The sequence below is a fragment of the Ornithorhynchus anatinus genome, chromosome X1, assembly GCF_004115215.2.
Source record: "Ornithorhynchus anatinus isolate Pmale09 chromosome X1, mOrnAna1.pri.v4, whole genome shotgun sequence".
Lineage (NCBI taxonomy): Eukaryota > Metazoa > Chordata > Mammalia > Monotremata > Ornithorhynchidae > Ornithorhynchus > Ornithorhynchus anatinus.
The window spans coordinates 87884577-87899304 of NC_041749.1; the positions used below are offsets into that span (position 1 = coordinate 87884577).

The window sequence follows — 14728 nt, forward strand, 5'->3', positions numbered from 1 at the left end:
GAAGATTGTAGTCAGGGAGAGCAGAAGGGTGGGTACAAGTGTTTTAGGAGGTGAGAAGGGATGGGGTCAGAGATGTAAGCAGAGGGGGTAGATTTGAAAGGAAGTAGGAGAGCAGTGTCCTATAAAACCTACAAAGATAAAGATATGGCTATAAAGTCCTTCATTATGCCCCCCAAAAGGCTGCTTTATTGTATTTTTACACAGGGCTTTGATTTAGACATTGCTTTGACTACTGTGTCAGCCTCCTTGCTGACCTCCCTCCCTCTGGACTGTAAGCTCATCATGGGCAGGGAATGTAATAATAATAATAATTATGTTATTTGTTAAGTGCTTACTATGTGCCAGGCACTGTCCTAAGTGCTGGGATGAATACAAGCCAATCTGGTTGGACACAGTCCCTGTCTCAAAGGGGGCTCACAGTCTACTGAGGATATAAACGATGCCCGACTCTCACCTCCCCCACCCCCTTATTCATGCTCTCCCCCAAGCCAGAAACTCCCTTGCCCACCAAATCCATGTGATTTCTTCCCTCCCCACTAACCAAGCCCTCATAAAATCATCAGCCCATTATCCATCCTCAACACGTGGATGTATGGTTTATTTGGTAAAGCATTCCATTTTTCCATTCTTATTCCTCTACCTAAAAATATTTTTAGGTCCGTCTCCTCCATTCGAGTGAAAGCTCCTTGTGGACAAGACAAATAATAATAATGGTGGTATTTGTTAAGCGCTTACTATGTGCAAAGCACCATTCTAAGCCCTGGGGGGATACAAGGCAATCAGGTTGTCCCACGTGGGGCTCACAGTTTTTAATCCCCATTTTACAGATGAGGTAACAGGCACAGAGAAGTGAAGTGACTTGCCCAAAGTCACACAGCCGGCAAGCGGAGACGCGGGATTTGAACCCATGACCTCTGGCTCCCAAGCCCGGGCTCTTTCCACTGAGCCACACTGCAAGATCCTATGCTTCTGTTGATACTTTCTCCAGCACTCAGATAGTGCACTGGGCTCAGTGGTAGTCAATAAATACTATTACCACTGCTGCTCCTCCTCCTCTTCCTCCCAGTAATACTAGCAACTAAGACACGTTCCCCTCTCAGGGTTGCACCTGGAGAGTGTCCAGTACGTTACCATTCTCGGCTATGGGAGGGAGAGTCAAGCAGAGGTCTACCCATTCCATTCCTAGCTTGGACAGTGGCTAGTGAGTGGAAGGAAATCTGCTACAAGTCAAAACTCCCCCGGGCTGGGCAGCAGCAGCATGGGAGAAAGTCGAGGGTGGAGATTCAAGTTTACTGCATGGAAGAAGGCAACTGTAAACAACTTTCATATTTTTACCAAGAAAACTCTATGGATACACTACCAAAACGACTGCAGATGGAAGTAGGGCATTCCGGAAGAGGGGTGTCCATGGAATCGCTATGGGTCGGAGATGGCTCGACAACATAAGACAAGGACACGTTGGCTTGGTTTCTTTTTCTAGGAGTAGAGACGGACTGTGCTGAGCCATCCACATGCTCTTTCCTGATCCCCAAGTGGCAAGAGCACCACACATGGTGAGGCAGCTAGCCAGCTTTGCAGGTTCTGCCTGTGGCAGAGGAATAGAACAGCACATCTTCGTGTGCCCTCCTCAGCAACAAACACTGCTGTGCCATCATCCGCCTCATGCAGGGTCGAGGAGTGTGATGCTCATTTCTGTGGTAAAAACAGTTGCAGTCTCTGTGTGATTTACATAGTTCAGTGTTACTTACATAATCCAGGGTGGGAATGTCATCCAACAGATTGCAACTTTGATGAACTGAAGTAATTGGAAGGGTTTTTTTAATTTTTTCTTCCTAATAAAATGAAAAACTGGTTCTGAGTTCCACCACAAAAGCGACTCCAGCAACCCTCAGTTTAAGACATCTTATCCCCCACCCCCTTCGCACCACCACCAACAAGCAGCAGCTGTAGTATATGAAGAAGAGAAATCCCAATCACTGCTGCTACCAAAGCCATAATGGCAGCACTGACAGGGACCTTGATCATCCCTTCTGTGCTACCTGCTCCAAAACACATGCACTGCACTGGGCCAGAGTGATGCTACCCTTGTTCATTTTTCTCATACATAATTGCATAATCACTAACCTTTACCTCATGCACAGGCTGGGTTCCTTACACCGTGGATTTGTGTGAGACTCTATAACCTCAAGTGCCGTGTAGCAGAAAGCGAATGCTCTTAGGTCTTTTTAAATGCTAGTAGCTCATTTGTACCTCTTTCTAGAAATAAATCTCCATCTGTTTGTGGGTGATTTCCATATCCATCTACCTGATACCTCACCTCCTCACTCTGCCATAATCACATCACTCTTCTTCTCGTATAGTTTTCCCAGGATCTGTGTCACCCTCCTGAACTATGCTTTTGCTTCCTCTCATGTCACTGAATTCCCTATCTCTCTGCCTTCAGAGTCATTTTCTACCTACCCCCATTTCTCCTTTATTTTGCTATTTCTCTTATCTTGAGCACGGTCTTGGGCTCAGTGTAGTGTAGAGGGGTTGAAGTTGCATAGACCTAGTTTCTCTCACGAGATGGTATTCTTTTTGTCAAGAGCATCCCGAAGGGTTCTGTGGCCTAGGCCAACTTACCTAATACAGGGTCCCAGCCACTTAAGGAAGAAGAGGGAGTTTGAAGAGTAGACATCTTCCCTTACTCCCCTCTCCCTGACACCTCTCCACTTTTCCCAGCAGGCTCCTCCCTGGCTTGAGGGGGCCATGCCACTCAAGAAGAAAGGGAAATAGGAAGGCAGCAATTGGCTAAGGCTCTAGTGACTTGGATTCATGACCATTCCAGCCTTCTCCTGCTACTCCTCCTGGTATCAGCTGTCTGGAGTTACCCTTGCCAGGACAGGGTTAGGAGGAGTTACTAAGACCCAGGGCAATTACCCTGATTGGCCTCTTCTAGGAACGACCCTGCTGATTGGCCCAGGACTCAGAATGACAGTTGCTGCCTCAAGCATCTATTTTAATGTCTGCCTCTCTGCTTGTAGACTGTCAGTGCCTTGTGGGCAGGGATCATGTCTATACAATGTACTCTCATCTGTGATTGGGACTTCTCCTCTTCATATACTACAGCTGCTGCTTGTTGTTGGTGGTGCAAAGGGGGTGGGGGATAAGGTGTCTTAAACTGAGGGTTGGTGGAGTTGCTTTTGTGGTGGAATGTATATTGTACTCTCCCAAGTGCTCTGCATCCAGTGCTTTACATACAGTAAACACTCAATAAATACCACTGATTGGTTGACTGAGGTGCTCACAGCTCCGCACTTCTCCATCCTCACATCGCTTCCAGCTTCCCTGAAAGTGGGGATATGCTGAGCTTCCCTTTGCCCCAGGCAATAGCAAAGTGAGAATCCAGGACTAGATGGAAATGGAAGGAGGAGAGGGGAGTTGTTAGCTCTCTTTAAAATGAATTCTGCTCCCCATTTTTTGCTCAAAACAAAATGGGACTGGAAAATAGCATATGTAATAATTGGGTGTTAGTGTGAGATTGCTGCTTTCCTCCATGGAGGAGTAGGTTTTGACCAGATCATTACATTCTCTGGTGCGCCTCTTGATTGGCTGCCTAAAGCTGCCTAAATGATGCTTCACGTCTGTCCCTTTGTCTGCACCACTCTCTTGAAATTGCAGCCCCATTTAAAATATTTTCCTTTTTGGATTTTCTAACTCGGAATATCATTTCAGGAAGGTCTGATTTTAAAAAACTCAGAATGAGAGTTTTGGACCCAGTATCCTGCCTGGTCAATTACAGGGAAAATTTTCTGAGACCTCCCAGCGTAGCGGAAACAGCAGAGAGATTGTCATTGCTTGGTGCTCAACTCCCAGGCCAGCCCAGATGGACGCAGACCCGACTTCAGTGGCTGATAAAGAGAACTGAAAGAGGGAAAAGAGGTGGTGCTTTCCTTTCCTAGCCCCAGTCCCCACTTATATCGAGACTGAAGGAATGATCCTTTCAGTTTTAGCAGAGACTATATATCTGAATGTCTCAAACTGCAGGTATCAAACTAAATTGGGACAGGAACCTGACTGGAAAGAATTAGCTATGATTTGGCCAGCCTTGTGGTCCTGAAGGAATCTCAGAATATAAATCTATGAATTTATGCACAGTTTCCAGAGTCCAGAAATACCAATCCCTGACTAGAATGTAAATCAATCAGTCGATAGTATTTACCACCTTCTGTGTGCAGGGCACAGTACCAAGTGCTTGGGAAAGTTCAATAGAGTTTGTAGAGGTGATCCCTGCCCTCAAGGAACTTACAGTGTAGTGGGGGAGACAGACACTAACTTACAAATAGGAGGAAGGCAGCCGTGAGACTAGGATAAGGAAGATGGTGGAGCATTTGACATTAATGGGAAAGTTGGAAAGAGGAGGATTTAGGAAGGAAGGTGAGCAGTTCAGTTAAGAAGAAGGTTCTGGCAGGTGATCCAGATAGCAGTATCCTAAAGGCAGGAGGAAATGTGAGATTGTAGGAGAGCAATTGAGAGAACAGAGCTGGAGAGGGAGATTTGAGAGTTGTCCACTCAGAGGTGGGAAGATAAGCTGCCCAAGAGGTTGAGTGTAGAATGAGAAGAGCAGAGCCCTGAGGAATGCTCACCAATAGGGAAGAAAAAACAGCCAGAAACCCACCTGGGCCATAATGCTTTTCTGGGTTGAATAGTGTGGGTAGCTCATGGTAAATGGTATTTGTTACACAGTTACTATGTATCTGGCACTGTACTAAGCACTGGCATAGATATAAGATTGGACACAGTCCCTGTTCCATATGGAGCTCACAATCTTAATCCCCATTTTACAGATGAGACAATTGAAGCACAGAGAAGCTATGTAAATTGTCCAAGGTTACACAGCAGATAAGTGGCAGAGACAGGATTAGAACCCAGGTCCTCTCTTTCCTCTAGACCACACTGCTTCTAACATATGCCAGAGAGCCAAAAATGTCTTTTTGATGATGGTATTTGTTAAGCAATTACTATGTGCCAAGCACTGCTCTGAGCACTGGTGGAGATACAAGGTTATCAGGTTGTCCCAGGTGGGGCTCACAGTCCTAATCCCCATTTTACAGATGAGGTAGCTGAGGTACAGAAAGGTAAGTGACTTGCCCAGTCACACAGCTGACAAGTGGTGGAGCCAGGATTAGAACCCATGACCTCTGACTCCCAAGCCCCTGCTCTTTCCACTAAGTCAAGCTGCTTTCCAGCCCATACTCCTCACACCCAGGGCCCTGTACATTTATAGAGCTTGGAGGGAAGGGTGGGAAAACAAGGCCAGAGAGGCAGACACATAACCCAGTGTAAAAAAAAAAAAAAGGAATTCAGCAATAGTAACATTAATACTGAATGTAACTTTTCTCATTTTTTATTCAGTGCTCCACCCATTTGGCCTCACTGCCTCCACTCAACATCCTGTACTGTGCCTGGAGACAAGCTTTGACTCTGCTGTTACAGTGCCTAGCACCCTACCAGCCCTGAAGTGTTAAATAATAATATACGTCTACAACCAAACTCCACACACAGTATGGAACAAGCTTCTAATTATCAAGAGACACAGATTACCAAGATGGTTCACTGCCGGCTGCAACAGACAGACTTGAATTTATTCTTTGTCGGAACTGTTTACTTCTCTATTATTAAGACACACAAAGCCCATCAATCAGCCTGTGGCATTACAAAGGCTCCAAGCCTGACTGGATACTGAGTGGCAGAGAGGGTGGGTAATAGGAACAGCAGGGAAATATGATTCGGAGCAATAGGGCAAAGAAGTTGTGTTGTCAGTGGCCGACATATGCCTGGCCAGGGAAGAAAAATCTAGAAGGAGAGCAAAAGGGTTTTCACTGATTTGTACCCTATAGACAGGAAGGAAAAAAATGGGGATGAATTCAGAGGGCCCCACTTTCCTGAATCCCCATGGAGTAAGTGTTTAATTGGGATGCTTTTGAAGTAGGCCACCCTGTACTCCAATCTAAATCACCTCATTTAATTATGTCAGACAGCCCAGTTATCTATCCCAGATCTTAGCATAGTGCTTGGCAACTAGTAAGCGCTTAACAAATCTCATAACAAGTACCTATTTCAGCCCTACTCTTTCCTCAGCAACTAGCAGGGGATAAGTCACAGCCTCCTACCCTCAGGCCCTCCCTGGCCTAAAAAGAAAACCCTGCTCCCTTCCCGGATCCTTTCCTCGAGCCAGTGACATCCAGGTAATGCAGTTTCTATTCTCTTTTTGAAATGTGCATCAAGAAAACTGAATGGGAGGGAGAGCCCAGCAACAGTACCTGTCCAATTCAACCAGTAGTATTTATTGAGCACTTACTGTCCTCAGAGCACTGTACAGGGCTTGGGAAAGTACAATATATAACAGAGTTGGTAGACACAATCCCTGTCCCCCAAGGAGCTTACAACCTTGAGGGGAGAGGCAGACATTAAAATAAATTACAGGTGGGGAAAGCTACATGATATATTCATTCATTCATTCAATAGTATTTATTGAGCGCTTACTATGTGCAGAGCACTGTGCTAAACGCTTGGAATGAACAAGTCGGCAACAGATAGAGACAGTCCCTGCCGTTTGACGGGCTTACAGTCTAATCTGGGGAGACGGACAGACAAGAACAATGGCAATAAATAGAGTCAAGGGAAGGACATGTACCGAAATGTTGGGGGGTTGGGAGGCAGGTGAGTACCTGAGGGCATGTGATGCAGATGGGAAGCAGTGTTGCCTAGGGGAAAGAGCACAGGCCTGGGAGTCAGAGGGTCTGAGTTCTAATTCCAGCTCTGCCACCTGCCCAGTATGGGACCTAGGGCAAGTCACTTAACTTCTCAATTTCTTCATCTATAAAATGGGGATTCAATGCCTATTTTCCCCCCTACTTAGACTGTAAGCCCCATATGGGACAGGGATTGTGTCCATCCTGATTATCTTGTATCTACCTCAGTGCTCAGTAGGGTGTTTGGTACATAATAAGCGCTTAACAAATAGCACAATTATTGTCATTAAAGGGAGAATTGTGCTGATCATTAACATCCCCAATGGCGGTGGTCAATATAACCAAGATGCCAACCTTACTCAGGCACTTCACCAGTCTTTTCTCCATTTGAAGCACCAAACCAACTTGGCCTCAGCCCTTGGCCTGCCTGTTACCTTTCTGCCTTTGTTTTTGGAGACCAAAATGCTCTGGGAGAATCTGTAGTGGCCCATTCCAAACAGCACATTTTGTATTTGTCAGGTCCTTTTATTTTTCTGAAGCCCTTTCATCTCAATGATCACGTTTTGTCTTCACCCCGCATGGCCTCAAGTCCCTTCCCAACTAGGATGCTGGAGGCCATGAGAGACTATTTAAAAATAATAATAATGATGGTATTTGTTAAGCACTTATTATGTGCCAAGCACTGTTCTAAGCACTGGGGTAGACACAAGGTAGTCAGGTTGTCCAACGTAGGTTCACAGTCTTAACTCCTCTGGGCCTCAGTTACCTCATCTGTAAAATGAGGATTAAATGACTTGTCCAAGGTCACACAGCAGAGAAGTGGAGGAGCCAGGATTAGAACCCACGTCCTCTGACTCCCAAGCCCGTGCTCTTTTTGTTAAGCCACACTGCTTCTCATTTAGTGGCCAAGGTAGCCACACCCTCTGATGCCACTCCATGGGAGAGAAACTCCCTTCCATTACAATTAATCAATTCATGGTATTTACTAAATGCTTACTGTGTGCAGAGCTCTGTGCTAAGCAACAGGGAAAGTTCAATACAAGAGAGTTGGTGGACACCTTGCCCTCAAGGAGCTCAGAGGCTAATGGGAACAGAGGGCAAGCAGAAACCACCTGCACAAGATTTGGAAAATTGCAACAGCTGTGGCTGTTTCCACCTGGGGCAGTGAGGCAAACAAAAGCTCCTCACCATTGGCCTTAAAGCACTCCATCATTTTACTCCTTCCTCCTTCACCTCCCTTCTCTCTTTTTCAGCACAGCTTGCACACTTTGCTCCTCTGGTGCTAACCTTCTCACTGTGTCTTTATCTCACTTGTCTTACTGCTAACCCCTGGTCCATATCCAACCTCTGCCCTAGAGCATCCTCCCTCTTCAAATCCGCTGAATGATTACTCTCCCCCCTTTCAAAGCCTTCCTAAAGGTACATCTCATCCAAGAGGCCTTCCCACATTAAACTCCACTTTCCTCATCTCCCACTCCCTTCTGCATTGTCCTGACTTCCTCCCTTTGCTCTTCTCCCCTCTCCAATTAGGTATTTATCTGTAATGTTATTTCTTTATGTTGATGTCTGTTTATTTGTTTGATGTCTGTCTTTTCCCCAACCCCCCAGATTCTGAGTTGGGTGTGGGCAGGGATTGTCTCTCTTTATTGCTGTATTGTACTTTCCCAAGTGCTTAATACAGTACTCTACACCCAGTAAGTGCTCAGTGGATATGACTGAATGAATAAATATGATTGAAGGACTAGCCCCTCCAAACTGTAAAAACTGCTATTTTTCTGTTTTTGCTTTTGAATTGATTACTTTTCCCTGTTAATTTGAAACAGTAGTTGGTGTCTCCTTGCCTATCATCTCCCTGGAGATTGGGAGTCCCTAGTAGGTGTGAAACTAGGCTTTAATGAATATCTGTAGTCTTCCCAGAGCTCTGCCACTCTGATGGAACTTAATAATTGGCTATTGACTCATAACATTCTTGTTACAAGGGGAAGATTTCTCATACCCACTTCACAGATGAGATCACTGAGGCATAGAGAGTTTAGGCCTGAAATCACTCAACATATCACTCTTCCCTTCAAAAACCTCCAATATCTAACCATTTCTTTCCTCATCAGGTAAATCTCCACATCATTGGACTCAGGGCTCTCATCAGCTCTCTCCATTCCACATGTTGGCTTTCTTTATCCCTTACTACCCACCTCATCCCCCACCCTCCTCGCAGGACCACACCTGGGGACTTTCCAATACTCTACCAGTCTCAGCTATGGGAGGGAGAGTCAAGCAGAGACCTACCAGTTCCATTCCTAGCTTAGGCAGTGGCTAGCGAGTGGAAGGCAATCTGCTAACAAGTCAAAACTCACCTGTGCTGGGCAGCAGCGGCATGGGAGAGAGTTGAGGGCAGAGGCTCAAGTTTACCACACTGAAGAAGTCAGTGGTAAACCACTTCCGTATTTTTACCAAGATGGTACCATTTTTACCAACTCTACGGATGCGCTACCAGAAAAACTGCAGATGGAGGTGGGGCATTCTGGGAGAGATATGTCCATGGAGTCACTATGGGTTGGAGATGACTCGACAGCATTACACAAGACAAGATCCACCTCACGCTCTTTGCTCCTCCCAAGTCCACCTAACAGCACCTAGCTCTCAGTTCTCATTCATTCAATCGTATTTATTGAGAGCTTACTGTGTGCAGAGCACTGGACTAAATGCTTGGAAAGTACAATTCAGGAATAGAGAGAGACAATCCCAGCCCACACCAGGCTGTCTAGAAGGCTGTACTTTTCTGGAATTCTTCTAGAATTTTCCCACCTCCAACCCCTTGCTCACACCATTCTCCTTGCCTCAAACTCCCTCCTTGCCATCTTCAAAATTCTCCTAAAATTGCACCTCCTCTAGAAAATTTTCCATGATGAATTCATAATATCCAATTCACTTTCACCCAACAGTCACCTTTCAAATTAATGTAACTCATTCCTTTTTTTCCCAGTGATATTTGTCAAGTGCTCACTATGTGTCAAGAACTCTTCTAAGGATTGGGATAGTTACAAACCATGCAGATCGGATACAGGCCCTTTCCTACGTGGAGCTCTCAGCCTAAGTAGGAGGGAGAACAGCTGTCCTCAGCACTTACATACATATGCATGTTCAATTATTATTGACTCTTTCATCTTGACAAATTCAGACCATGACCTTTTTTTTTATGGCACTTAAGTGCTTACTATGTGCCAGACACTGTACAAATTGCTGAAGTAGATATAAGGTTGGACAGAGTCCATGGCCCACCTGGGGCTCATAGTCTTAATCCCCATTTTACAGATGAGGTGATTGAGGCACAGGGAAGTTAATTGACTTGCCCAAGGTCACACAGTAGGCAAGAAGCAGAGCCAGGATTAGATCTCAGTTCCTCTGACTCCCAGGGCCGTGCTCTTTCCACTAAGCCATGCTGCATCCCTTGTTTTCTTATATCCTTGTCCTGCCTCCTGCCCCAACTTCCTCTAAACCATTTGTCTGTCTCCCCCATTAAACTGTCAGCTCCTTGAAGACAGGACATGTGGGTTTTGTTTCTGGTCTACTCTCCCAAATGCAGAGTACTGTGCTCTGAACTCAGTAAGTGCTCAATAAGTAAAGAGAAGCAGCATAGCCCAGTAGACAGAGCACGGACCTGGGAGTCAGAAAGACCTGGTTTCTAATTCCGGCTCTGCCACTTGTCTGCTGTGTGACCTTGGGCAAGTCACCTCACTTCTCTGTGCCTCACTTCACTCAACTAAAAAATGGGGTTTAAGACTGAGTCCCATGTGGGACAGGGACTGTGTCCCACTGGATTATCTTGTATCTACCCCAAGGCTTAGTACAGAGCCTGGGATATAGTAAGCACTTAAATACTGCAATTATTATTACTACTAATCGATTGATTCAGATACCAAAGCAGGCCCAAGCTGAGGTTGAAACACAGGTCTCCTGACTCTAAGACCACTCTCTTATTTTGAACAGTGTCCAAAGTTCCTTATTGGGATGTCATCCTCACTGCTTGCCTGCCCAGGGCAGGGACAACTCCCACAGAGCAGTGTAAAATGACAACAGTCCCTGGTGGTCCTCCTCTCCCAGGTCTAGGATCTGACTCAGATTGACGGAGTGGAGATACACCTGAGTGGACAAACACTTTTTTTTTCTTTTCTGACAAAAATTCAAACACCACTTGGTTTGAAGGAAGCTGGACTCTCAAAGGGCCAGACTTCCAGCTTCAGCAATGGGCAGTGAACCCAGACCAAACTTAAAATAGCTCAAAGATTTTCCTGGAGCGATGAAGGGCAGGGAGCCAGCTGCCATAGAGAGAGAGAGAATTGACAACTGGGCCAAACCTCCTTGATGCAGAATAGAGGATGCCCTGGTGACACTCCAACAGAGGTGGACTCCTCCTATCTCTCTGGCCACTCCTTCTCTGTCTCTTTCATGGGCTCCTCCTCTGCCTCCCATCCTCTAACTGTGAGAGTCCCTCAAGGTTCAGTTCTGGTCCCCTTTTATGCAGAACACCCATTCCCTTGGACAACTCATTCCTTCCTATGGCTTCAACTACCATCTCTACACAGATGATTCCCAAATCTACATTTCCCGCCTTACCTCTCTCTTTCTCTGCAGTCTCACATTTCCTCTGCCTTCAGGAAAGTTCTACCTGGATAGATGTCATCGGCCAACCTTGAAGGAGAAGAATCGGGACCGGTTCATTTTGGATTCTGAGTCAAGAATGAATGAAATAACCCAGGTAGCACAATGGATAGGGGCTTATTAGATACAATTGACAGTTTAGATAGACAATCAGACAAGTGGTTCAGTTGAGTGCCTTGTAGCTAATACTTAGATATAGTTGCGGGCCTCCTATCTCTTTCCTGGGCACCTTGGGGCAAGCCAATTACAGTAGTTAGATACTCACGGCTCAGACAGTTACTGACCCCCCGAGTTCCCCTTCCTTGACTCGGGCGGTCAAGGTGCCGGCACATGTCAGTCAATCAATCGTATTTATTGAGCGCTTACTGTGTGCAGGGCGCAAAGTATAACAATCAACAGACAAATTCCCTGCTCACAATGAGCTTACAGTCTAGAGGGGGAGACAGGCATTAATATAAATGAACTATGCGCTGTCACACCACACAGGTGAACCAGGATCAGACCAGCTGGTGTCCTCGGTGCAGCAGCAGCTACAAAGGACCCCCAGCTAAGTCTGGGTTCTTGTACCCCTTCACCAGACACGGAAATGCTGAGCACTGCCTCATCCTCATCTCGGGATTGTCCATGCCCTGAGATGACTTGGAGCACTTGTCCTTCTGCACGTATGCCAGAGCACTTTACCAGTTGAGCAATCCAAAGGTCCGTGCTTCCAGCACAAGCTCCTAAATGACTTTCTTTGGGCTCCTTATGGGTGTGGGGCACACAGTCACAATGTCCCATCAATACCTCAAACTCAACATGTCCAAAACAGAACTTCTTATCTTCCCACTCTAGACAGCACCACCATCCTCCCTGTCTCACAAGCCTAAAACCTTGGCTATCTCCTAGACTCACATCTCTCATTCAACCCACCTATTCAGTCGGCCATAAAATCTCGTCTGTTCCACTTTCACAATACCTCCAAAATCTGTCCTTCCTCCCCATCTTAACTGATACCACATTGGTCCAAGCATGTCACATCTCCCTTGGACTGGCACAACAGTGTCCTCGCTGATCTCTCTGTCTCTAGCCTCTCCCTTCTCTGGTCCACACTTCAGTCTGCTACCCAGATCATTTTTCTGAAACATCATTCTGTGCACGTCTTCTCACTCTTCAAAACCTACAATGATTACCCATTCCTCTCTGCATCAAGCAGAAACTCATCATCAGCTTTAAGGCACTCAATCAGCTCTCTCCATCCTACCTACTCTCACTCCCCTCCCACTACAACCAAGCCCGCACACTTTGCTCCTCTAATGCCAGCCTACTTTCTGGGCTTCACTCTCATCTCTCTCACTAACCACTTCTTGTTCAAATCTGCCTGCTCCCCACCCGCCTTCGCATCCAGCAGACAAAAGCTCTCCCCATCTTCACAGCCCTTCTGAAATAACGTCTCTTCCAGGAAGCCTTCCCAGATTAATTTCTCATCTCTCCACCCTCCCTTCCCCTACCCCACTATCACTTCTGCACTTCCGTACCTTCTACGCACGTTTTTACTCACCACCCGCTCCCTCCAACACATTTAGCACTTTATATCTTTAAACTCCATTGCTTCACCCTACCTGCAGTTGATTTTAGTGCCTGTCTCCTCTGCTAGGCTGTAGGGTCCTTGAGGGCAGAGATCATGTCTACTAACTCCACTGTACTCTATCAGGTTCTTAGCATGGTGTTGACATATGCTGTTGGTTAGTATAGAGTTGGCACTCAATAAGTGCTATATACCTAGGGCCCTAACTTAAAGAAAAACATATTTTAAAAATCCCTCACAACCTATCACGATTGTATTCTCACCCTATATTCAGAGCAAAGTATCAAGAACAAACAGGACTGCCTGCCAACGGAGGGCAAAATGGAGTAAAGGGGCTCACCTCAGGGCTCAGAATGGGAAGAGCTAGGATGAGAGCTCAGAGCTGGGTGAGGCAGGAGTGCACTTCACGTTTTCAGCCTCTCACCACTGGACTCAAAACAATTCCAGACAGAAGGCGCTCCATCGCCTGCCTGTCTACCTTCATCCCTGGCTTCTCTGTACCACAGGAGAAAAGTTACGCACAGGGCCTCACTTTCTGACTAGAGGGATTAAATAGACTTTGTCAGGATTACAGCTGCCAATCAAGTTCAAATGCATTTTTAATAGCTTAATTTGTGGCACTGGGTTTCAAATAAAATCATCAAGTGCAGTCGATTAAACTCATTAAGCCCTCCCAGACTCGCCTGTGTATAGCACCGCTATCAGATTCCGAGACATGAGAATTAATTATCCTTTGTCTGGATTAGTGAAGTAGGCCTAGAGGCCTGGTGTTTCCTGTGAATAGACTAGGCCTATAATCTCCTTACTAGGACTACTGGGAGAGGAAGGGCCTAAAGAGATTCCTTAAAGATCAAACAATGCAAAACAGGATGTCCTTTGATTTAGGCTTTGGCGGGCCTGGGTCCGTGTGTATGTGTTCGCATGCGGATGTGTGCTTTAAGTTAGCTATGGTGGCTAGTGGCCAAGGCTTCTCTCAAGAAAATGAGAAAGTAGAAATACCTAGCTTCCTTTGGGGCTGAGTTTTGACCACCTTAGGGCAAGTGTCTACCAATGTCTGTCTCCCCCTTTAGACTGTAAACTCATTGTGAGCAGGGAACATGTCTACCAATTCTATTATACTGTACTCTCCCAAGCACTTAGTACAGTGCTCTGCACACAGTAAATGATCAATAAATCCAACTGATTAACTGATTGTTCGGGTGGCCAATACCCCAGGCGAGGCTGACTTGGAAGGTGTGTTGCCCCACCACAAAGGGGATCAAGAAGCAGCATGGCATAGTGGATAGAGCCCGGGCCTGGGAGTCAAAAGGTCATGGGTTCTAATTCTGGCTCTGCCACTTATCTCCTGTGTGACCTTGGGCAAGTCACTTCACTTCTCTGGGTCTCAGTTTCCTCATCTGTAAAATGGGGATTAAAACTGTGAGCCCCACATGGGACAGGGACTGTGCCCAACTCAATTTGCTTGTATCCACCCCAGCACTGAGGTGCCTGACACATAGTAAGCACTTCACAAATACTGTTATTATTATCATTATTATTATGATTATTTATTGCAAGCTTACTGCATACAGATCAGGGTACTAAGCACTGGGAGAGGACAGTGCAATAGAGTTGGTAGACACGATCCCTGCCTGCAAGAAGGTGACATTCTAGTAGGGGAGACAGACATTAAAATCAATTACAGATAGGGGAATCTTGAGCACATTACAGTGACTGCCTCACCTCCTTGGGGTTAATAGGTGGGTCGGGGGTGGGGGGAGCGGTGGGA

General features: G+C 46.1%; 1 long non-coding RNA gene and 1 other non-coding gene across 2 annotated transcripts in view; one reads left to right on the plus strand and one right to left on the minus strand.

Annotated features, from left to right (window-relative positions):
* The window catches only part of LOC114806300, a 38457-nt gene extending 35665 nt beyond the window's left edge, over positions 1-2792 (minus strand). Inside the window, exons 1-2 of the long non-coding RNA XR_003754331.2 lie at positions 2623-2792; positions 1749-1832 (exon numbers count right to left, since the gene is read on the minus strand). This is a non-coding gene — a long non-coding RNA (uncharacterized LOC114806300). The remainder of the gene's footprint in view (positions 1-1748; positions 1833-2622) is intronic.
* LOC114807015 lies at positions 1091-1228 on the plus strand. The gene has a single exon (XR_003755068.1). It is a non-coding gene; the product is annotated as a small nucleolar RNA SNORA7 (small nucleolar RNA).
* Positions 2793-14728: the final 11936 nt, after the last annotated feature.